This window comes from Haemaphysalis longicornis, unplaced genomic scaffold (genome assembly GCF_048455015.1).
Source record: "Haemaphysalis longicornis isolate Haplotype H1 unplaced genomic scaffold, Haemaphysalis longicornis Haplotype H1 scaffold_7, whole genome shotgun sequence".
NCBI lineage: Eukaryota > Metazoa > Arthropoda > Arachnida > Ixodida > Ixodidae > Haemaphysalis > Haemaphysalis longicornis.
The window spans coordinates 95,469,228-95,487,560 of record NW_027526422.1 but is presented as its reverse complement, the minus strand read 5'-3'; the positions used below and the strand labels follow the sequence as shown (position 1 = coordinate 95,487,560).

Sequence of the window (18,333 nt, the reverse complement as noted above, 5' to 3'; positions counted from 1 at the left end):
ATGTGCGGGCGCGTTGTTTTCTTGTTGAGTTGTATTAAACCAGCCCGGGGGTGAATGCGAAATCAAAACACCCCTATTGAGATCCATTTCTTCGGTAAATCTTTACTGCACACATATCCTATCTTGATGTGCGCACGTGTCTTGAATGAGAAAACCACCCCCTCTGAGACAGGTCGATAAGGAATAAAACTGGGCTGCTCTAAATACTCGAACGTCGCGTTATCTCGGCGTATTCTTCGCGAACGCTTGTATGGCGATAAGAAGAAGGCGCTGGGGCAGCAACCGCGTAATTGGGCGTCACAATCCTTATTGTCGCGGATTCGTCGTTATCACCAGCCTTTGTAGCCCTTATCTCCACACGCGTAAAGTTCGTTACCGCCGCAACGCGGGCCAGTCAAGTGCATCCGTCTACTTATGGTGTCGCGATAGAGCGCTATACTGCCAGCGTTTCGTCTACTTATACAACTCCTGATATTTCATCACAACTAAGACAGTGCTACACTCGCAGTTGTTGCATGGGCTCAAGCCGGCCATTCGTGCTACTTGTAAGTGAATGCTTATAAGCGACTTGTAAATGTACTATTGGTGGAACGCTGAAAATTGTTCCATTCATTAATTTCACAAACACGTTCGCGCTTGTAACAAAAAGAAAGGCCTTCAGGTCGGCCCCTTGGGTCACCCTGAAGCGGTTCTCCGGTCAGAAGCAGGAGACGGCATCTGCGACTAAGTTGGCGCATGCGCGTGGCCTTAAGAGCGAGCGCATTGCAAGCCGTCCCAATAAAGCTCCCGGAGGACCGAGCGCACCTGCTAAATTTAGCCGGCGGACCAGCACCGGCAACCCGGGCCAAGTTTTAAAGACCGGGGATGAAAGTTTGTCCGCGGTGCTCGCGCAATGTGGTTCCCCTTCGGTTCGAACAAAGGGGCTCGGCGGAGCCCGTTTTGTGTATCTCCTCTAACTTAACGGCTTGTCGATGAATCCGTTATATAGTTTGTTGTGAGAAGCTTCCGCCGACCGTCTGCGACTGCTTACAGCGCGCTTTGTTGCAACCGTACTCGAGGACAGAAGAGCACCAGTGTGTAACGCAGCCTTTCGCGACCAGCCGCGCGCGGAATAATTTTAGTGACTACACGGCGGCGGGCTGAAAACGACTCGAACACGTGGCGCCGAGGTCGAGCCCGAAGTTTGAGCTTGTCGAAACTAAAGCCTGCAGCGCGCTCTACATAGCACGTATATCATAGCTTGTCTCTGTGAAGTAAACGTCGCTGACGTTGATGCTTCCAGAACTGTTAGCTTCGCTTTACGTTCTCTGGACTGATTTTGGACGGACCTACGGCCGTACCACAGACCGTTCTGCACGTCTTTATGCTTTATGGCAGTGTGTATGCACGCATGAGTTATTTTCCGCTTTAGTCGATCGTTAAAGATGGGAGTTTACAGCGGATTTGTAAAAACATTCCCTGGACCTTGAGCCCTGAACCAGGGCTGAAGGCTACGATCCGCGTACTTTATTCACATCGTCTGCCGGTCTGATTCCTGGTGCAGCAACGAGTACTTCATCACTTTACCACATGGCGATACAAAGGCGTATATGCAACGGGACAATTTCGAATTCGAAGACTCCCAGGTAGCTTTAGTCAACTCTCGTTTCCCTATAACGGTGTCGGCCGCGTACTCTGTAATTGTGCGCAATACTCGACCGTACTGTGACCTACAAACACTTTCCTTCACCATCTTCTTCCTGTCTTATGTTTCCTCCTCCTCTCCGTATCTTTATCCTGCAATTTATATTTTCTGCTCCATCGGAAAGTTTTTCTGGTGGAGAGAGAGACTAAACATTTTTATTGTTTCAGTCGAAAGACGAAAACGCCCATGTGTTCGAGATTTCGGCGCCCGTTAAAGATCCCCAGGTGCTCAAAATTAATCCAGAGCCCTCCACTACGGCGCGCCTCATCGCCTGTGTTACACAACGTCGGCCCGTTAAACCTGGCAATCGACCCGCCGCGGTGGCTCAGTGGCTAAGGCGTTGCGCTGCTGAGCACGAGGTCGCGGGCTCGATTCCCGGCCGCGGGTGCCGCTTTTCTGATGGAGGCGAAAAGCAAAAACGCCCGTGTGTTCGAGATTTCGGCGCACGTTAAAGATCCCCAGGTGGTCAAAATTAATCCGGAGCCCTCCACTACGGCGCACCTCATCGCCTGCGTTGCGTCGGCGCGTTAAACCCTACAATCAATCAAATCAATAAACCTCGCAATCACCCCCCAAAAAAAAAAAATCCTTCAGTAAGGTAGCACTCCTGAATTGAGCTGGGATGGCCAGGAACTCAGTCGTCCTTCTATACGTCGTTCTATAGTGCTCCTTAGGACGTCCTCATAATGCGGCCCCAGTGACGGAGGGGAAAAAGCTTTGACAATTTATTTACATCCCGCTGCTTTAAACCAGTGAGAGAGAATTTTTAAAAAAGTGAAAAATGTAGCGCTAACGTCCGACGTGCTCACCATACGCTACTGAACGCTCGATGCGAACTACGGAGGAAGTTGGAATTTACGCCGGAGGTATACTGACACACACAGCAACGGACTTAAGAGTTTCAGTGGCAATTTTCTGCGTGCCAAGACGTATTTTGGGTGCAAACTTCCCAAAAAGCCTTCGGTTTTGGTTCACATTGAACTCCTTTGCAAATCCCCTGAAACAGTACGCATTTGCAAGCACCACCGACGTGCTTCTTACTGAAATAATTTTTTAAGACTTCCTTTTATCAACGTACAGTCATAAACAAATGAAATGCGAACACGGAAATATGAACCAGAACACGCAAAACTGAAAAAAAGTACTGTTCACTGCGGTCCAATAATGGTGCGCTATTGGTAAATTTGGAAAGCCACGGTTCCGAACTTTGGTTTTTGTAACCAAGTCCCGTGTCAGTTTGATTTTCATGCAAAGAAATCGCGCTACTGTGCGGGTTCATATTTTCTGGTTGGCGTTTCATTTGTACATGACTGTACATTAAGTCTCAGTATTACCTCTTTCGTGAAGTTTGCTTTCCATCAATACGCGTGCGTATAGAGTGAAGTACCCTTTGCAGGAGTTCTTCAATCGGTCAGTGGAAAACACGAAAACATGGTAGCTTCAAATGTGCAGCGGCCTACTTACAAGAAGTTATGCAATATTTTTTTCCGAACGTTCTTTTTTTTTAATATAAATCACTTGGGGAGTGGCGTGGTGTGCGATAAAGGGCGTGGTTAAGTATACTCGTGTTAAGGAAGCCCCACCTCGTATCGAAACCGGCCAGTAGGTCACGGTCACTGCCTACTACGACCGCTAGAACGTTGATCCCCTCCGCCGCGGCCTTCCTCAATGTTATATGACGATGCCCCTGCCAAGCCGCAGGGCCCGAACCTTTATCTATACGGCTTGCGCCACATAGCTATCGTGGGGGCAACGCGAAAGAATAGCCCGGCTGTCTCGATAAGCTGCGCGAACACGCCGGCGGGAAGGGAAAAAAGCATGTGCGTCACTGGAACCGACACGTCGCAGGATGCAGACGCCAACGCGCAACGCCAGGGTTGGAAATGCAGACACGTGCTCTCACACTTGACACTCTTCGAACAATAGTCGCCCCATTTTACGTGCAGACTATTTACGGCGGCTTTTAGCCTTACCCCCAGCGCATCCTTACCCGTAGGTGCACGTACTAGACCGAGCATCAAATTCTCCTTACAACTTATCTGCCTGACCCGTAACAAACGTGAGAGGGGGGGGGGGGGGGGGGGGACTAGATTACAAGGCATCGCGAATAAAGCGGCCAATAAGCATCTAGGTTGTAAACTTAAAGGGAAAAAAAGCCTTTTCCCCGTTGGAACGAACCTGGCAATGCTAGATTTCCTTTAGGTAATTAACAAAGATGCACTTTATGTTTCAGTGCTGAGGGTTGAAGTTTTGGGCTTTACATTTGCGATTCGATTGTTACCGCAGATAAGCCCGGCGCTCAGCTATCAAATGACGGAACCTCAGAGCTCGTTACATATGGTGTACAAAAGTACGCGCTTGGTCAGCCCGCACAAAAAAATAACTTTATTATGGATGGTTGTACGCAAAAAAAAAAAACAGACAGGCGACTTAGAACTGTCCCCGTGACAGAAGGACCCGCGGAATTCAATTTGTGGATGTCGCGTCGTGGACGTCTCGTAGTGGACGTCGCAGTGAGCGCCACGCGTTGCCCTGTTTCGTATACGTACTGTCGGCAACGCCACTACGTCACAAGGAATACGGTGAGGGAAATGCATACCCAAATGGTTGCTGCCCAGTCGTCGAACGCCGCAGCAAACAGAGCAGGCAAAGCAATACCACTCTTGCGCAACATTTTAAAATAATATGAGGAATGGTTTAGGGAAGGAAGAGAAAGTTTATTCTGCGTAATAGTGTAATACCCAACGACCTCGTCGCGTTGCAACCACCGTTATTTCTGGGCATGGCCTTGTTATGCGTCGAAGAATTTTTCGGAGCGTTAGGAGGCAGAGGTTTATCACGAAAGTTGCAATAGCATGGACAAATTTGTAAAAAGCAAGAGTCTCTTTTATTGGCGACAGTACTGGTGCAGGGACGTTTCATTGATGAGCCTCAGTTAACGCAAGTGCTGCGTAGAAGTTCTTTGCTCTGGACGGCTGCCTAAACGAGATCCTGCCCGCCATAGGGGTTTAAAGGGACAGCCAACCGCTTTTTGTGGAGTCCATCTCGTCTAGTTCATATGAAAGCCAGCGCTGTATATAGTGGGGTAGCCACAATAAATTTCTAAATAAATTGGCGCGGATAATTTCGATCTGGCACTAAAATTTCTGAAATCTGAAAGGTGACGCCATGCAGTGTCTAAACGGGACACTACCGCGTACTTACGTATACAAACAGCTTTTAAGTGCGAATGCACTTCTTAAGCGACCCTGAACCTGCGTCCACCGGCGATGTCCGCGCACGTGGAGATGGGCGCGCGCTGCCTGGCCGCTGACATGGCACATACCCACGTGGGGGATTGGCCAGGAATCTCCTCGTCTCCCTTGGCAACGGGGGGAGGTGGGCGCGCGCTGCCTGGCCGCTGACATGGCACATACCCACGTAGGGGATTGGCCAAGAATCGGGCGTGAGAAGGGCTAATGCAACCGCTTAAAGGAGTACTGACACGAAATTTCAAAGCTGAGATCCGCTCTAGCAATCAAGTACAACGACAACGCAAATAGGTGTCTGTGAATAAATGCATCTTTCTTTCTTTGTAGTTGTGTGTGTGTGTGTGTGTGTGTGTGATCTCTCTTTCACGAACATTACCGAACCGCGCAAATTCAACTCGTGCATTCGCACTTTCACATTCTTCCCCTCGGGGAAATGCGGGGAATTTTTTTACTTCAATCCGTGACTCAAAAACCGCACGAAGGAACGAAAAAGACTGCATTTTACTATGGAAAAGGCCTCTTATCTTCTCAAGTACAATTTAAAATGTGCTGCCGCATGGCCCACTGTCCTTGTTGCCAGTATTGGTTTTGGCAGCGTGCGTAAGGCTGATACATCTAAGAATTTTGCTTTCAAGCGTTCTAGGGCCCTATTAGGAAAACCGTTTCTGTTCAAGGTGTTTTAAGCGGTGCCTTTTCATTTGGGATAAAGAGCGCACACTCCACAAAAATTGTTTGTCTCTATCTCTAACAAGCCTCGAATAGTCAAAGGCTAGTGCTCTGTGTCCTAAATTAGTTCTGCCGAAAGCCGCATTTGGTACGCTCATCAATACGACCTCTGCGGCTGTTTTTATTTTTTCTCGATAAAGCCCATAAAACGATGTCGCGAACAATGACGACACGGGGAACAGAGAATCGTCTGAAATGATCCAAGGCCCTCCACTTCGACCTTGACATCGTCTTTTTTTTTTCTACTTGTTTTCTACTACGGCTCACCTTTTTCCTCATGTTAGAACCCCATTACGGAGAGCAACCTTTTTTATAAAACGTGCGTTAAAAGTTCTCTTTCTTTTATTAAACATTCGAGCGTTCGAAGCACTGAACCACTGTCACACCGAAGATTGGCACCGAGGAATTGAGGCTGAACGATCACCGTTGGAAAGGAAAAAAAATCTGGCAGAATGAGCTTACCGCAAGTATCTCTACAAAAAAAAGAAAAAAAAAGAAAGCATGCTCGCTATATTGTTGTCAGAGAGGAGCGGGAACGAATTAAAAACCCGCAAATCTGACCCTCACGCTATTCGGTCCTGATGCCTCCTCGACATTGTGGCAGAAATCGGACGACGCTGCAATTGATAGTAGCGCGGCACATGCCGACCTCGTACGACGCGCATTGCATTGACGTCACGCTGTGCTGCGCCAGCAGATGAGTTAAAACTGCGCGTAGCCTATTTAACGCTTACAACCTGCGCGCAGGCCGCTCAATTACACTTTCTGCCGACTACACAAGTAATTGTTCAACGCCGCGGGGCAGCGTTTTCATTTTACTTTGTTCGGGAATCTTACTCGCGAAACGCTTCATTGGTCAACTTATCTCGCACACAATTCCGCTAGATATGCTAACGAGAAGCTTATCCGGTACAGCCAGCACTGAACGCCGATAGACGACGTTTACCCTACATTGATGTCATCTATACGGGCGTTATTCTTCGAAATCTGCGGTTTAACGCACTGACGCTACACCTTCGCTGTGAGGCACGTCGTAGTTGGGGGGGGGGGGGGGGGGTCCGGATTAATTTGGGCCAACTGGGGATCTTTAACGTGCGCCGAAATCGCCTTTCGCCTCCATCATGAAAAGCGGCCGTCGCGGCCGGGCGGCGAACCGGCGTCATTGGGCTCAGCAGAACAACCCACTAATCATCGAGCCACCGCGGTGGGTCACGATGCGTTATTGTAAAACTGTACCTCCCGAGTTCCGACACTTGTTCGGAGAACATTTTAAAGTGCATTTAGTATCTTACCCCGGAGAAAAGTTAAGCAGGCTGTAACGTATCGCACGTCCACTGGAAACATTTCTTGACATTGAATTCATTGCGGAACTAATCGGAAACCCAGGAGGAGCGCTGTTTCGGCGCATGCGCGGTTGTGCATGCGCAGTGCCACACCAAGGGTCACTGCGCATGGGCATTGATGTCAGCACCGTTAGAGTCTCCGTCGCGTTAGCGTAATACCGTAATCCCAAAACGCCCTATAATGTCGTGTCGTTCGGCGTTCCTGGTCGTAGTAACTTTGACATTAAGTAACAGAGTAATTGATTGACTGTAGGGTTTAACGCGCCGACGCAACGCAGGCGATGAGGCGCGCCGTAGTGGAGTGCTCCGGATTAATTTTGACCACCTGGGGATCTTTAACGTGCGCCGAAATCTCGTACACACGGGCGTTTTTGCTTTTCGCCTCCATCAGAAAAGCGGCCGCCGCGGCCGGGAATCGAACCCGCGACCTCGTGCTCAGCAGCGCAACGCCTTAGCCACTGAGCCACCGCGGCGGGTAAGTAACAGAGTAAGGTGGCGCTCACAACCCTCCAAGCGATGATTTTCGCATCCGCATTGCATCATTACCGCGCAATTGTTCAATGACGAGTATCAGAATGTTTCAGGTGTAGGCTTTACAGTTTTTCGGTCCGCTAATTCACCGAATCACCTCGACGGGGTCGCGGTATACTATATAGTCGATACTCCGCATCACTCGTGTGTGATGTTCACGCGTTATTGTTCGCCAGAATACGATGCCCCATCTGCACCGCTTCAATAAGCGCCCCACACTGACCGTATTTGGTGCGTCCCCGCAACTACACACTTCTTCTTCCTGAGATCGCCATGGAAGGTTATCGATGTGTATTGTGGTGCCCGCTTAAAGCCACTGCGCCCGGTGGAGCGGGATGGGGTGGAAAAAGATAAGATGGTGATGAGGTGGTATGATGCCCAAACTCAATGGAGTAAATTCGCCGCATGCCTCCCTGGGGTCCTTGCACAGACGAGAGCAGGGTGATCTTTTCCGCTCAAATTGCTCTTATACAAGTCCACCGCCACTTGTCTCTTACATATATGATAATAGGTTGAACTCTGCTACAGAGCTGTGCCTTGCGTTCGGTTCAGTTTAGTAAAAAAAAAACACACCCCGACACTTATAACTCACAACCCAGTCGAAAAACGCAAAAAAATTTCTGTCGCACAAAAAAATTTCTCTTGTACAACAGAAATATCTGTCGTAGAACAGAGATCTCTGTAGGGATTACATAATGTTCTGTTGTGTGACCGGAATCTCTCGTGTAGAACTACAGAATGTCTGTCGCACGACAGATATTTTTGTTGTAAAAACGGCGAAATGTCCCATTACTTTACACAATAATCCAATCGTATTTTCTGTTGCGTTTTTTTTTTTTTACTGTGAAAGAGCGTAAAAATACGGAGCCTTGATGGGACATCCATTTTTTACTTCTTTTTGGCCGTCAGGAGAGAGAGAGAGAGAGAGAGAGAGAGAGAGAGAGAGAGAGAGAGAGAGAGAGAGAGAGAGAGAGAGAGAGAGAGAGAGAGAGAGAGAGAGAGAGAGAGAGAGAGAGAGAGAGAGAGAGAGAGAGAGAGAGAGAGAGAGAGAGATTACCGAAGCAGCAAAAGTTGGCACCAACACATTACTCCCATTCCAAGGATTCGGCTTGCCCCAAATTTTAAAAATCATTCTGGTATACAAGATTAAGACGTCAAATCGCACATTTATGCGGTTCAAGCCTGAATATGGAAGCATTATTAAACTTGTCAGGGCTTCTGCACTACCGCGGCTGGTGCCATGCAGCTTTCCGAAAACCGCGGTTTCTCGCGCCAGGTCGCCCGTTGCCGCATGCCATACAGGCCGGTGAGCAAATATCTACGCAGCCTGTGGTTCTCTCGCACAGCTGAAAGATAAACTATCTTTGTTTTTCTCCAGTCTACCAACTGCTTTATCGGTTTCGTCAGACCCAAGCCCTGCGCTATGCACGTTGAACGATCCTGCTGTGTTGCCACAGAACAGGCCACGCTGCACGAAAATGCCACCCTTCAAGTATCCTACAAGGCAAAAGCGCAAAGCCTCTTACGCCTTTTAGCGCATTGCTTACTCGGCATACGTGACGCCTAATCATCTTATCGATACTTTAGCCTGCATACGCCACAGCGGCGGATATGCATCCCTTCGTTTTTCACCCAACGCTAATATATGCTCGCTGCCGAGGTTCTCAACGTGGATTGCTTCTGTAATGTAACCGGGAAGACAACTTGCAGCAAGTGGCTTACCCGGCATTGCACAATGCGCTTACGGGCTTGTATATTGTTAAACGGTGGCGCAGAAGTAGTTACAGTCGATTTAGAGGCCGAACAGTTGTTGCGGATCAGTTCCCGTTCTTTCGCTTTTCTGATGGAGGCGAAAAGCAAAAACGCCCGTGTGTACGCGATTTCGCCGCACGTTAAAGATTCCCAGGTGGTCAAAATTAATCCGGAGCACTCCACTACGGCGCGCCTCATCGCCTGCGTTGCGTCGGCGCGTTAAACCCTTCAATGAATGAATGAATGAATCAATCAATCAATCAATCAATCAATCAATCAATCAATCAATCAATCAATCAATCAATCAATCAATCAATCCCGTTCTTTCGCCAATACCTCGGCATTCGTGTGTACCAACATTTTTTATGGCGAAGTACGAAAATGCGCCCGTAGTATGGCTTCAGGCTTATTTTAGCGCATTTTCTCTGCCATTCACAAGTCCCGATGTTCGCATGACGTGATCATCATCATCATCATCATCATCATCATCGTCATGTTTAGGGCCGTGCAAGACGAAGGCTTCTCCCATTGACCGCTGACTATAGACGCCAATTTAGATGTGCTCATGAAGTGGTATATTTGTCTCGTGGGGCGTCATAAGACACCCCGGCTATCTTTAATGCGTGCCGAAATCTCGGCACATGGGCTTTTCTGGGTTTCGCCTACATCGAAAAAAAACGAAAAAAAAGCGGCCGGGATCGAACCCGGGACGTCGTCGTGCTCATTAGCACAACGTCTGAGCCAGTGAGTTGCCACTGCAGCACGTACAAAAGTTAAGAGCTCCTGCACGCAAAGCAGCACACAAGCGCTAGATAGGAACACAACATAATGGCAATAACAACAAGGCGCTTCTGCGAAAACAAATATGTTGGGCAAGGCACGGCCATTACGTTTTCTTTCTTTCACTTTTAAAAATAGCAGCCGTTGCATTGTGTTCTCGACCCACCCGCAAAAAGAGTGTCTCGTCCCGCCAACAAAGTGTGACACCCCTCCTCCTGTCAGAAATTAGGCAGCGGCGCGCGTTTCTGGAAGGCCACGAATATAGCTGCCCCGGTGAGGAGCGCACGACCCCGTGCGGGCCGCACTGTACAGCCTGCCTATTCTGTGCCACTCGTGGCAAGGACGAATGTCAGAACTCGCGCGCAACAAGACTGATGAGCGGTCAGAGTGGACGCGAGCGCGACACCACCGAGAGCTTTTGGCGCGGTACCATTTGGAACGCGAACTAGGAGTGTTTGTGTTTCGCTCCGGCTGCGGTGGAGGACGCGTTCTTTGCGGTGAAGGCTTGCCGTGGAGGGCGGTTCGTCACCATCTACACAACGAATTGCGACATTCCGGCACACACGTTCCCGATAACGGCCCCAAATGTAGCACACAGTAGGTCGCGGAAAAGTGGTCCTGTCTGGTCTCGTCTTGGCTAGATCGTCAACGCCCAAGACCGGGACTCGGGGCAGGGGACATCGGTGTTTCCACAGCTTCCCTGGCCGAATTCTTCAGCAGGGCTGAATATCGATTACTTTTTAACGCGGAAGTGTTTTATTCCGGGTTACACAAACATTTGAGTGACGTCATATCCGTCACGGAAGTGACGACAGTACAATTTAGCAAGCGGCCTGTAAAGGGTTCACTTCTGCACACGGGGTCCTCTTGCGGGGAAGCAACCTTTAGAACTAAAAGAGGACGTTATACTTAGGGTTGTTCGTTATCGGGTTTTATATTTTAACAGGAAAGTTTTATGTCGGGATACACTAAAACTTCACTGACGTCATATTCGTCACGAAAATGACGCCAGTACACCTTTGCCGTAGCGACCCGCCAGCAGGACGTCGCTAGCCAAGCACACCCACAAGACAGCCGCCGACCCGCAAATCATGCTCAGCTGTAGATTTCGCTGCACATTTCACTTTCGTGTTTTACCGATTCCTATGACAGAAAAATCAAACACAGTTTTTTTTGTGTTTGCACCATCCTCGTCTAGAAAAAAATATTTGGAAACCTGAGCACTTATGAGTTGTGGATGCGAAAGAAATAATGTCCAGCAAAAAAACTTATTTGGGCTACTTGGTGCATGCTGGTACTTGGTACACAATTTCGCTTTCTTCCCGTTTGTGTTGCGTTTCCCCGTCTCCGTCCGTGTTTTGTACAGCCTTAGCAGCGCAAGTATTCCAGCCTAAGTTCAATAATGTCCGACCGAACTGCGCTGAGTGTACGAGCTTCCAGTTTTGCGCTCCGAGTAATTGTAACTGTTGCGCCACTGTGGTAGGTCAGAGGGGGGCGCTTGATACGCCACCGAACTCTGAACTCGAAGCCACAGCTGCAACTTTCCACCTTCCACATGGCTCTCTGTTGTTGCCTAGCAGCGCGGTCCTTTAGTTGTGTTTTTTTTTTATTGCGAAGCTAGCACTACTGAACGCCGAATGCCTCGTGCTTTAGAATCCTTCTAAAGGAGGCGTTTTCTGTGTCCCAGGCTACCGACGCCGGCTTTTCCGCGCAGTGGACCACATATTGGTCCCGAATTAATAAATTGGCCGCGTATCTGCTCCTGTCGTAGCAAATGTCAACAAAAGACGATAGACTTTATCGACTTTTGCCAAGTAAATGCCTCCCTTCGCTTTCCCGCTCACATCTCATGTTGTTCCTCTAGCGTCGCGCTCCTCCCAAGGTAAAGACGCCAAAGGTTTGCTTAAATCATTTTAAATTTACCGCGTTCCACTGCTCCAGGCCGGGTGTCTGGATGCTAACGCTGCCGTACGGCGAAGACGCGCGTGAATCGGGGCGCCCTACTTCAACGTTTATAGAACCGCGTTTCCCTACTCCACGTGCGTTGCAAGCAGAACGTGGAACCTATCTAGTGGAACTTTTCATAACGGTTGCCGGTTGATAGCTTAAAACGGCGCCGGAAGCTATAGTGGTGCGGGCGACAGCAGGCGACGGCGAAGGGAATTTTTTTTCTGCAGCTGATGAAGTATTTAATTTCGCAAAGATCAAGCATGTATAATTTTTTATAAAGGAACACTGCAAATATCACTTCTGTATAAATTTGTTGTCTTATGGGTGCGTAATGCCTTGTTCTTCTTCAACAATGTTGACAAGTATGAACATTACACCGAACTTAGACGGGTAGATTTAGCTGTGACTATATAAGACTATTGCGCAGGCATTGTTTTGCTTTGGCCGGGTGGCTGAATCGAGTCACAGACAAACAGAAAGACAGACAGACAGACAGACATACAGGCAGACCAAAATTTCTGTGGGTAAGTAGCCCAAGAAGGACTGTCGTCCTCTTCCCCGCAAAGCATACACCGAGCTAAAAACTGCTTTACCTAAAAGCAGGCATGTTCCGCACAAAAGCGCGCTTTACAGGAAGACTGCAGACAGTTTTGCATGTTGGCATTGGGCAAACCTGCTAGTTGCAACTTCCAGGAATGTATCGCCAATTTTACAAATACGCACTTCGCTCTGCAATCGCACGTCACGTCCTCAGGGTTTAGGAAACACTCATGAAGATCCGAGGAACGGAGCTGGAAAATAACCATTAAAAATTCGTCTAGCGGTGACTGGCTGTGTCGTGTGAAGTTACCGGATGAAAATAAACTATACCGTACACTGAGTGCGGGCGACGCACCTTTTATTTCATTTCATTCATTTGACTTTATTCGTAGTTAAAGCATGAAAGGTTAAAAGAAGACTGCCTGAACCCGTTGCCAGAGGCTAGTATAGGGTCCAATGTATCGGTACAAGGCATTGTAACAAGGTACAAAATAAAGGTTGTACAGAGACTGCGAACATAGAAAGGAAAGTTAGGGCAACATGGAGTCATATTGCGTTGGTACACGTATATACGTATATACTTAATAACATATGCAATGACGCTTGAATGTGTTGAAGTAAAAATAAATTTTTCAGTGGTGGTGTCGCCGATTGTAGAAACTGTTTAGATCCGTTACACAAGTACTGAATTTGAACGTTAGCATATCCGACGTTTTTGATGATGTAGAATTCAATCGGTCACGTTACCATCAGCGGAGTTTCATCACGTTTAACCTACAGGTGGTAAAGTAACATTATGGGTGAATCTCCTTGGAGTGAGTTTAACGCAGGCAAGTTGGCCGGCCAAGTTCGTAGCTTGAAAATCACCGGAAACATACTTCGTTTCTTATCTTCTTGCATTGATTAGGGGGCTGTCATGTTCCACGAGTGTGATGTAGAAACACCTAGGGGTTTATATGGGTCATATTTTATTTAGTTCTGGCCAGTTAGTTTAAATAGAAAAAATAAAACCTCGATAACCGTAAGGGCTGCATCGTGCTAAAGAAATTTGAATTTGAATTGATTTGTAACGAACTCTATTAGTTATTCTTCGTCTGTGGTACATATCTCTGCACAATATATTACGTGATAAGGAAAGCATCCGGTGGGGCACACCGCCGGAAAACGAGTAGACCCGCTCAATCATCCGCAGCCGAAAACGCCAACTCCAAGCCCAACGACCTCCAACGCTCTTCTGTAGCCGCATATCCCGGTACTGAGGTCGCCCTTTTATTTTATTTTCTACTAATACTTTTTATTCTTGCTAGAAAAAAATTGGTGGGGGCCTGTGTGTTGTTGGCGCATTGTTATATGTTTTCTCTTATACACCGTGTCGTGCCTTATTTGTGGCGTAAGCGACCTGCACGCCAGAGTTAGTACTGTGCAACCATGCGCCACAGTTAAATGGAGCTCATACGCTTCAACAGGTATAAACGCACCCTTTTGCGGTCTTAATCACCCTTTTTTTTACGATTCACCCTTTTCTTTCTGCTCATACAGGCTTGTATAGCTTTTATGTTATGACCCTTTCAACTTTATGACCTGGTTAATCGTCGCTCACTTATACCGAAAGTCGGGACTATACGTACATTATCGAACGTTACCACCTTTTTCTACGCAGTTGCAGCACACACCACTGCACACAATTAGCGGCGTCAAGCATTGCCACATGTGCAGCGGGTTCAACCGCGCACCTGCCGCCTCTGAGAGCGCTATAGACTGCCGTTCCTGCGGCGGAAACATGTCATCCTTTGCGACCTGCGAGCTGATGTAAAAGTGGAACGGGAGAGCAGAAAAATTCCATGCCGTTGTGATGACGTGTCTTTCGACCAAAGTTATATGACGGTCACTGGGTATACAGCTTGTATCCCAGTTTACGTTTGATGGAGAGAGTAAGAGGCTTACTGCCCTTTTCCACTTGTTCATCCCCTGTGTGGTTTGAAACGCGCTGCCGCAGCTGCACGAACCGAATTCACGATCGCGTTTATGTATATATAGGTGGAGTTCTTTGTTGGTGCAGAACTGCGCCACACCGGTCTTTGATGAGTTTGTCTGGGTTTGTTGTACTCGAGAAATGAAATTGGTCCAGTCTTCTCTGGGCTGCAGTGCCAGTGCATGAGGCATGCATATAAGGGCCAGCTAGTGTTTTGTTCACTACTGCTTTCTTTTCTTGATTTTGTTTCATTTTTTAAGTACGATTCTTGCCACTTGGATCATAACCTGGTTTTATAAGCTTTCCTCTTTCGATGATTTCGAAGGCTAGAGTGCTTTGTACTCGGTTGTTTTTAGGTGCGTCCAGCATTGCCGGAATGCTGACGCTTAAATTTTTCTTTCTACGGCTGGTAATGAAACACAGTTCTTGACTTGAGATGTTTGAGCTACCATTGCTTGACAGGAGACACGGGCTGAAACGTACCTCAGAGCTACGTCGAAACACTGAAAAGTATGTTACGGTGTACACGCGTCAGTGGGAATAAGGCAATTGTGACCGCTCGTGCATACTGCTCGTGAGCTTATGCGCGTAAATGGGAAAAAAAAAACAGATACTGATGCTTCGTTTATAAACGAATGATCCTCTTGTACGCACTGAAGTCTACTGGCAGGCTATTCATTTGCTTTGGTCTCCGCCCGCGTTATTAATCCACAAACCGCAATGCGCAACACTGTTTGAGGCGTCTGTCTTATCCCCATGATGCTAGGTTAATAAATAGTCAAGAATGCCAGAGAAATTTCCACTTCGCAGGTCCGTAATATGTGTAATTACGAACGAATTTAGCATAGCTATATGCATGAAAGCCGTCCTTTTAATGATAGGTCTTACGGCACATGTTAATCACGCGCAGTGTAAGGCTCCTGTAGCTTAAGTTTCGCATGTTTACTATTATTTTGCAGAGTGCTGAAATAAGAATACGCCGAAGAAACACATAAGTTTTAACACATGTCGGCTAAATACAGGCTGTTTTAGCCGACATTGGGTCTCCTCGATTATCAGTCCTGGACAGTCCTGGAACTGCCCTAGACGCGATTGGGCGCTCTATGTTCCCCGTGTATTCCAATGGGGTCTCCTGTACGAAGGCAGTCCTTGGACTGCCCGAGGACTGTCTAGGACTGGTACATGAAGGATGCCTTTTGAAATGAAGTACAAGCAGCATGCCTTTGTGCGCGAGATCTTGCAAACAGTTTGTGCCTCGCTGTAATGTATTCGAGCCTCAAAAATGAATGCGAACTGCCTTACCGCTTCCAAATCTAACATAAAATTCCTAAGCGCATCTTCTCTAAAACATGGAAACGTTTACGGCGTAGGGGCGTTTTTTGGCGTCCAATCCGACTTCATTAAGATGCGTCCGATTTTGACCTAACTAGGTTGGACAATTACACTGGAAATCGGATTTTGTATTGTGTTCATTGCTAATCGCGACAAGATGCTAGCAGAGGCTGCCCTCGTCCTGTAAGGCATAAATGGCGTCAGCCTTGCAACAACTAATTAACAGCCAGCATCAGCAAGCGAAAAAAATTTCTCAACAGGCTACCGGAGCTACTGCATCCTACCAGTACCTGTAACAGATCCCCGAAGTGCACCCACAGAGGACTACATTCCACCTATAAAACATCACGCAAACTGACCCGCGACCGCGGCACACGCACAAAAACTCGTATATAAGGAGTCTATTTTTCGATTCTCGATTGCAACGCCTCCACGCTTGCCTCGAGCGCAAAGAACGAACAGAAATTAACTCGCAAAGCAAGCAAATCCTCCAACTACGAGATACGGTAGCGTTGGATGTCCGGGTGCCTATGATTCGCTTGGACGTCTATAGGATGGCGCACGGGGTTGCAGCGGGCAGCGTACAGTCCGCGCGTGTTATTCTCAAAATCTAAGCGGAGCTAGGGACGGAGTAACAGACATGCAATAGGTCTCGGCACGCACAAGCCAGGCGGCGTCTGGGTGTATACGCGCGGGAAGCGCGCGATTGATATCGGCCTGAGCGGCCTCTTATCCCCGTCTACTCGTCTCGTCAAGTGGCCCTCCAGAGAGAACAAAAAGGAGGCAGTGTAGATATGTTGTGCTCGGCTATCGCGGCCTGGCTCGGGTCTTCTCCCCTGACGTCAATAGGGGCAGGCCTATTGTTCCGCGCGAGGCCTCGAGAGTGCGAACTCAGCCGTCGTCGGTCAGGGAGAGAGATTTCCCCAAGGTGGCAACGGGGCCAGCCCGAGCCCGTGATTGCGGGACGCTGGAGCTGTTATTGCGATCGCCTGATAACTTGCAGTCCAATGGCTGCCAGCGTGTATTCCCTTCTGCGTATATTACGATCGACGTGCGTTTTCATCTCCTTTTGTTTCGTATGATATGCGGTAATGCCTGGCTCCATGTGAGATTGTGCCTTGGCCTCTCCATCATCATGCTCTCGCCACTATCGCCATCATACTGAAATACTTCACGGGGGAATATATATATATATATATATATATTGTGAGCAGTTAGTCGTGCGCCAGCCCTTTGGGACATTGACCGCTACCACAGTTACCTAGGGGCCACTATCCCATACCTCATCTTCCTCTGATAGTCATCCTCATCATCATCTTCCACCTCGGGGCTCGTGACCGCCTCTTCGCCGCCAGCTGAGTGTGTGTTCCGCGAGAGCTGCTACGCCTAATAAACGTCCTGTACCGGCCGTCCTTCAAGGCCCTTACAAGATATATATATATATATATATAATGCGAATCGCATGCACCAGTCGTCCATGAGTCTAGCGCTGAAGACTTGACCCGCTTAGAGCGAAGTAGCGAGCGGAGGCATGGCCGATCGGCGGTGAGCCAGCGACGAGTTAGGCTGCCAACATGGCGGGTCAACGCAAGCTGGTCTTTCCCCTGCAATTTTCTCGAGCCCGCCATGCTCGATTCGCGCCATCCGACTTTAGACAAACGGTCCGAATGCGTAGTAGGGTCATTGAATTTTGTTTCTAGATTGGTCAATGGCGAGGACGCGACGCTGCGCGAATACCGAAACTCGAACCGTAGGATTAGCAGTGTCGTCGGCAATGGGGCGCCGAAAAACTCTTGTTTTGGAAACTTAACTGCTGCACACGCCGGGAAAAAATTTCCCAGAGATCATGCAAAGCCCCTAGTGCAAAACGGGTCAGTTTTCATGATTGCGCTGTGCACCAAAAATGTGCGGTTAATCATTTTTTGAGCGCAACAAGCACAACCTCAGACTAGAAGACACATTTGCGGCGCTTCCCAGCGCGAAACTCGCGTAACGTTCCGTGACGCCCGCACGCCCCCCTGTAAATTGGCCACAGCCACTGCCACTTTCACGGGCGGCGACCACAGCCTCATGCAGTGCTTGTTCAAATTGGAGCACGGGTTGCCCGTGCCCGGCATGAACTTGAAACAGCCAAAGCTCACTGCTTTTTTTGCACCTGAATAAAGCTTTTCTTCACTGAATACATTGTGTTTTGATTTCTTGCAGTTGTGGTGCAATTAAAGCTCAACTGCTTAGCTTTTTTCAAATCGTCGCTTATATCGAAATTTTTCGCCGCTGACTTCGTTATAACGAGGGATTACTGTATATATATATATATATATATATATATATATATATATATATATATATATATATATATATATATATATATCCCACCCGGCGGGCATTTTTTCTCTACTTTCTTTCTGTATTTTCATATTCTTTATCTGTTTCAATGACCCATCACATATATATATATATATATATATATAT

General features: G+C 48.0%; 1 protein-coding gene across 2 annotated transcripts in view; it reads left to right on the top strand.

Moving 5' to 3' along the window:
- Serca (ATPase sarcoplasmic/endoplasmic reticulum Ca2+ transporting SERCA) overlaps positions 1 to 18,333 on the top strand; it is a 160,503-nt gene that overhangs the window by 62,679 nt on the left and 79,491 nt on the right. The gene's annotated exons all lie outside the window — the stretch shown is intronic.